Source organism: Amaranthus tricolor, chromosome 12 (assembly GCF_026212465.1).
Source record: "Amaranthus tricolor cultivar Red isolate AtriRed21 chromosome 12, ASM2621246v1, whole genome shotgun sequence".
Classification (NCBI taxonomy): Eukaryota; Viridiplantae; Streptophyta; class Magnoliopsida; order Caryophyllales; family Amaranthaceae; genus Amaranthus; species Amaranthus tricolor.
Genome location: NC_080058.1, coordinates 25,951,082 through 25,958,581, shown reverse-complemented (window position 1 = coordinate 25,958,581; position 7,500 = coordinate 25,951,082).

Genomic DNA, 7,500 nt, shown 5'->3' with positions numbered 1-7,500 from the left:
CACATACAGTCTGAATTGTTTCTGTGACCTTTGGTAAAAAACACTTGCGCATCTTTTTGTTCACAACTCCAATGACTACACAAAAAGGCTTACCAAAAACTAGACTCAAAATGAATCAATATGAAAAAAAGAAACAATGAAAAAGACTCAAAAATGAAGGAGACACAACGAAAATACAGAAGACAAATACAAATGAGACTCTCCTGTAATTTGAGAAACAACAATGAAATGGGTCAATCAAGAAACCTATGAAACGTAAGAAAAAGCGCACAAATGATGTGGTTTAATGAATATAGGATATTTATTGATAATTTGGTGAAAGATGAGAGAAAAATAAAAGAATCTTGATAGGTTTTCGAAGACAACTTACCAAGGTACCCGGATTTCATCAGTTTTGGGCAGTCTGTAAAGAAAAATTCATATCTCCTTAACCACAACACCAAAACTAATGATTCCAAAGCCAAAACTTTCCCAACTCAATCCGAAATACCGTGTAAAAACAGTTTTGAAAACAAACCACAATACGATCCCCAAAACACTACTACTTTCGACCCCAAATGCAGTCAGTTTCTGACAGCTTCTGTTTCTTCTTGTTATTGCGACTTTTGTCTGTTGTTGCTCATCAAAATCGATTGAATTATGAACCCCGAGGACTTTGAGGCTCTGATACCAATTGATCCAAGTACGCGTGGTCAACGCACGAATTGGATTTGAAACGAAGATGAGGGATATTCCAAGAAACTGACACGAAGAATAGGTGTAAGAACTGGACTGCCAGACTCCTTAATCACTCAACTCTACGCTTCCTCCTTTGATCTGCAAGGGAGTTAACAGCATCTATTGATGGGGAGGAGTGGTGTCTTGATGAACACACAAGAACACGCACAACCTTGAAGGGCAAAATTGGCCCTTAGTAACCCAATTGCAAAGCAATTGAAAAAAAATTCACTTGATGAAATTTCAGAACATTATCATTCATAACTTCTCGTTACAATGAACAAGCCATCTATATATAGACGTAAGGGAAGAGGGAAATACAATGAGAAGGCTAATGACACGTCTAACTAACAATAACGGTCATAAAGGAGCACGTGCACAACATGTGCTTCATTAAAACATAAAAACAAGCTGCAAAAGTATTCTGAAATTCTGACAGAAGGGCTGCTGACCAGGCGACCTTCCACCCACTTTCTTGTGCTCTTCCCAAGGTTGATAATGGCCACTAAGAGTCTTGGTGGCAAGATTCTAGTGTAGAGATTCCATTTCTATCCTTGGTTGTCCCGTAGATCAAAAGGTACGTTCAGGCCAAGGCTCACAAGGTCAGCTGGTCATAAGATCAGTGCTGTTTTGTTTCGAAGCAGCTGCTGACTACACGACCTTGCACACGGATTTCAGAGAGTTGTGTGAGTTATTAATAGGGCTCTTGGCCCTTAATGGCTAGGTCCATGTGCCAAGATTCCATTTCTACTGTAGCCCAGGTCGTGGATGCACCGGTTTGGTCTTCACGTGTCGTGCAAGGTGGGCTGTTCGCTAGTTTTGCTGCTGTGCTGTTCTGCTGCTGTTTTCAGTGTTCTGTGTATGTTGTTGGCTTTCCTTGTTCTTGCCTTTGTATCTATTTCTCCATGATTAATTCATCCCCCTTCCTAGCTGTCTTGGCTCTCATTTCATTCAAGATCCATGGGTGAATCACTAAGTGCAGAACCAGAATCATCAGAAACATTAGAGTAGCTTCAGTAGCTCCTGTTGCTCTTGTTGCTTCAGTTGCTATCTCTGTCTTTGCGGTTGCTTCTTGATGCCTTTGGGCTTACGTTACTTCCTTCATCTAAGCCTAGTTGATTTGGCTCAATCTCATCTACATACATGTCTTCAAGGTCATCTTGTATTGAACCATGTGATTGAGAGATGCACATGACTTGGGAGATGCATGTGCATATGGTTGAACAACACACGTCCATTCATCCACTTATTGCCAAGCTACCAAGATCTAAACCAATATGGTTCAATCCCTCCTTCTTGGAAAAAGAATTGTCCTCAATTCTTGACCTGTATGTTGTGACTAGCTGAATGTGTGCACAAGATTAATGTGTTGTTGCATAGGACATCTTCTGAATTCTGTTGCACGCAAATAAATCTGCTGCTGCACCTTCTGTGTTGTCCTTAATTCTTGAACCAACAAAACAAGAACAGTAGACTATCATACTCATTAATAGCTTCATAGAACAACTTCAGTTGCACTATATATACTCATTAATAGCTTTAAGGAACAATTCCAGCTGTTGTTGTGTTTAAGTTGCTGCACTACAATGTTAATGTAAATATATTTCTAGCACAAACTACTAGCAAACTTTAATTAAATTAGGAATCAGGTTTCCTATGACCATTACACATGTAAGGAAGAATGTTGTTGCCCTTACTTGCATAATGAACCACACCCATATATTAAACAAGCTTACCAAGAAGATTAGCTTGCTCGTATTACCAAGGCTACACTCTGCTTGTTGCATTCTCCCCTTTTTAGAAAAAATCCTTCCTCGAATTTTTGTAGGATGAACCTCAACAAATCTACTAACATGAACAAACTCCACAAAGTGTGTTTGTTTAACCACACGATCAATGTGAACAAACTTTCCCTCCGTAGCTTGCACAACATGTAAACTAGTCCTCCAACTTGAAGAATAATTCACCACTTCCAAAGGTTGCATCAAAGAATCAACATCCTCAACATTAGTTGTCTCAACAATTTCTTCAAGATCATCAACAACCTCTACACAAGATGCCTCAACATCTCCTTTAAGATCATTAATCACCTCTACACAAGATGCTTCAACAATTTCTTCACTACCCTCTTCATTGCATGAATCTGGATATTCATCATAGATAGGAACCACACTTGAATACAAGTCGAGTTCCTCTTGTTTAGAAGCAATTTCATCACCTGTTGTCTCCACAATGGATGGTTCTTGATTGTTAAATGAAGAAAACAATGGTGTGCTGTGTGTATCAACATGCTTTGAAATGATCTCAAATTTAATCCTAACCGGATCAACATCAAGATTAAACTCATGAACAATTACCATTTTAGAATCCCCATGTTGCTCTTGCAATTGTTGTTGAAATCTCAGCTTTTCTTGACGAAGTTCAAACTTCCTCTTCAAGCTTTGCTTTTGACTCCTAACATCCACCAATTTTTTAAGACAAAGACACAATTGAGCCCAATCCCTTTGACGGTAACAGTCCACTTTCAACCTCACAAGCCTTTCCTCCTCCAAATTCAATATGTTTAGGTGAAGGTTTTCAAGTGCACACTCTAGTTTATCCAATGATTTATGTGTGTTCATGTCTGCTTCCGTTGATTTCATATTCTAAGGCTCAAGAATCTCTCAAAATTGAAGTATGAGAGTAAGGGTAAGAGTGAAAAAGAAAGAAAAACAAAGAAATGAAGTTTGGAATTTTTTGTGCACAAAACAGAAAGAAAATAGAACCAAACACCCCAAATTCAGAAATCTGTGTGAAATGTTTGCTACTGAAAACCCGAACAAACAAAATCCAAGTATGATGAAACTTGTTGACAACACACCTCAAGATGTCTACAAACACCCCAAATTGGAAATACTCAAATACGTGGTCTAGTTTGATCATAAATCAGATTTCACTACACACATACAGTCTGAATTGTTTCTGTGACCTTTGGTAAAAAACACTTGCGCATCTTTTTGTTCACAACTCCAATGACTACACAAAAAGGCTTACCAAAAACTAGACTCAAAATGAATCAATATGAAAAAAAGAAACAATGAAAAAGACTCAAAAATGAAGGAGACACAACGAAAATACAGAAGACAAATACAAATGAGACTCTCCTGTAATTTGAGAAACAACAATGAAATGGGTCAATCAAGAAACCTATGAAACGTAAGAAAAAGCGCACAAATGATGTGGTTTAATGAATATAGGATATTTATTGATAATTTGGTGAAAGATGAGAGAAAAATAAAAGAATCTTGATAGGTTTTCGAAGACAACTTACCAAGGTACCCGGATTTCATCAGTTTTGGGCAGTCTGTAAAGAAAAATTCATATCTCCTTAACCACAACACCAAAACTAATGATTCCAAAGCCAAAACTTTCCCAACTCAATCCGAAATACCGTGTAAAAACAGTTTTGAAAACAAACCACAATACGATCCCCAAAACACTACTACTTTCGACCCCAAATGCAGTCAGTTTCTGACAGCTTCTGTTTCTTCTTGTTATTGCGACTTTTGTCTGTTGTTGCTCATCAAAATCGATTGAATTATGAACCCCGAGGACTTTGAGGCTCTGATACCAATTGATCCAAGTACGCGTGGTCAACGCACGAATTGGATTTGAAACGAAGATGAGGGATATTCCAAGAAACTGACACGAAGAATAGGTGTAAGAACTGGACTGCCAGACTCCTTAATCACTCAACTCTACGCTTCCTCCTTTGATCTGCAAGGGAGTTAACAGCATCTATTGATGGGGAGGAGTGGTGTCTTGATGAACACACAAGAACACGCACAACCTTGAAGGGCAAAATTGGCCCTTAGTAACCCAATTGCAAAGCAATTGAAAAAAAATTCACTTGATGAAATTTCAGAACATTATCATTCATAACTTCTCGTTACAATGAACAAGCCATCTATATATAGACGTAAGGGAAGAGGGAAATACAATGAGAAGGCTAATGACACGTCTAACTAACAATAACGGTCATAAAGGAGCACGTGCACAACATGTGCTTCATTAAAACATAAAAACAAGCTGCAAAAGTATTCTGAAATTCTGACAGAAGGGCTGCTGACCAGGCGACCTTCCACCCACTTTCTTGTGCTCTTCCCAAGGTTGATAATGGCCACTAAGAGTCTTGGTGGCAAGATTCTAGTGTAGAGATTCCATTTCTATCCTTGGTTGTCCCGTAGATCAAAAGGTACGTTCAGGCCAAGGCTCACAAGGTCAGCTGGTCATAAGATCAGTGCTGTTTTGTTTCGAAGCAGCTGCTGACTACACGACCTTGCACACGGATTTCAGAGAGTTGTGTGAGTTATTAATAGGGCTCTTGGCCCTTAATGGCTAGGTCCATGTGCCAAGATTCCATTTCTACTGTAGCCCAGGTCGTGGATGCACCGGTTTGGTCTTCACGTGTCGTGCAAGGTGGGCTGTTCGCTAGTTTTGCTGCTGTGCTGTTCTGCTGCTGTTTTCAGTGTTCTGTGTATGTTGTTGGCTTTCCTTGTTCTTGCCTTTGTATCTATTTCTCCATGATTAATTCATCCCCCTTCCTAGCTGTCTTGGCTCTCATTTCATTCAAGATCCATGGGTGAATCACTAAGTGCAGAACCAGAATCATCAGAAACATTAGAGTAGCTTCAGTAGCTCCTGTTGCTCTTGTTGCTTCAGTTGCTATCTCTGTCTTTGCGGTTGCTTCTTGATGCCTTTGGGCTTACGTTACTTCCTTCATCTAAGCCTAGTTGATTTGGCTCAATCTCATCTACATACATGTCTTCAAGGTCATCTTGTATTGAACCATGTGATTGAGAGATGCACATGACTTGGGAGATGCATGTGCATATGGTTGAACAACACACGTCCATTCATCCACTTATTGCCAAGCTACCAAGATCTAAACCAATATGGTTCAATCCCTCCTTCTTGGAAAAAGAATTGTCCTCAATTCTTGACCTGTATGTTGTGACTAGCTGAATGTGTGCACAAGATTAATGTGTTGTTGCATAGGACATCTTCTGAATTCTGTTGCACGCAAATAAATCTGCTGCTGCACCTTCTGTGTTGTCCTTCATTCTTGAACCAACAAAACAAGAACAGTAGACTATCATACTCATTAATAGCTTCATAGAACAACTTCAGTTGCACTATATATACTCATTAATAGCTTTAAGGAACAATTCCAGCTGTTGTTGTGTTTAAGTTGCTGCACTACAATGTTAATGTAAATATATTTCTAGCACAAACTACTAGCAAACTTTAATTAAATTAGGAATCAGGTTTCCTATGACCATTACACATGTAAGGAAGAATGCTGTTGCCCTTACTTGCATAATGAACCACACCCATATATTAAACAAGCTTACCAAGAAGATTAGCTTGCTCGTATTACCAAGGCTACACTCTGCTTGTTGCATTCTCCCCTTTTTAGAAAAAATCCTTCCTCGAATTTTTGTAGGATGAACCTCAACAAATCTACTAACATGAACAAACTCCACAAAGTGTGTTTGTTTAACCACACGATCAATGTGAACAAACTTTCCCTCCGTAGCTTGCACAACATGTAAACTAGTCCTCCAACTTGAAGGATAATTCACCACTTCCAAAGGTTGCATCAAAGAATCAACATCCTCAACATTAGTTGTCTCCACAATTTCTTCAAGATCATCAACAACCTCTACACAAGATGCCTCAACATCTCCTTTAAGATCATTAATCACCTCTACACAAGATGCTTCAACAATTTCTTCACTACCCTCTTCATTGCATGAATCTGGATATTCATCATAGATAGGAACCACACTTGAATACAAGTCGAGTTCCTCTTGTTTAGAAGCAATTTCATCACCTTTTGTCTCCACAATGGATGGTTCTTGATTGTTAAAAGAAGAAAACAATGGTGTGCTGTGTGTATCAACATGCTTTGAAATGATCTCAAATTTAATCCTAACCGGATCAACATCAAGATTAAACTCATGAACAATTACCATTTTAGAATCCCCATGTTGCTCTTGCAATTGTTGTTGAAATCTCAGCTTTTCTTGACGAAGTTCAAACTTCCTCTTCAAGCTTTGCTTTTGACTCCTAACATCCACCAATTTTTTAAGACAAAGACACAATTGAGCCCAATCCCTTTGACGGTAACAGTCCACTTTCAACCTCACAAGCCTTTCCTCCTCCAAATTCAATATGTTTAGGTGAAGGTTTTCAAGTGCACACTCTAGTTTATCCAATGATTTATGTGTGTTCATGTCTGCTTCCGTTGATTTCATATTCTAAGGCTCAAGAATCTCTCAAAATTTAAGTATGAGAGTAAGGGTAAGAGTGAAAAAGAAAGAAAAACAAAGAAATGAAGTTTGGAATTTTTTGTGCACAAAACAGAAAGAAAATAGAACCAAACACCCCAAATTCAGAAATCTGTGTGAAATGTTTGCTACTGAAAACCCGAACAAACAAAATCCAAGTATGATGAAACTTGTTGACAACACACCTCAAGATGTCTACAAACACCCCAAATTGGAAATACTCAAATACGTGGTCTAGTTTGATCATAAATCAGATTTCACTACACACATACTGTCTGAATTGTTTCTGTGACCTTTGGTCAAAAACACTTGCGCATCTTTTTGTTCACAACTCCAATGACTACACAAAAAGGCTTACCAAAAACTAGACTCAAAATGAATCAATATGAAAAAAAGAAACAATGAAAAAGACTCAAAAATGAAGGAGACACAACGAAAATACAGAAGACAA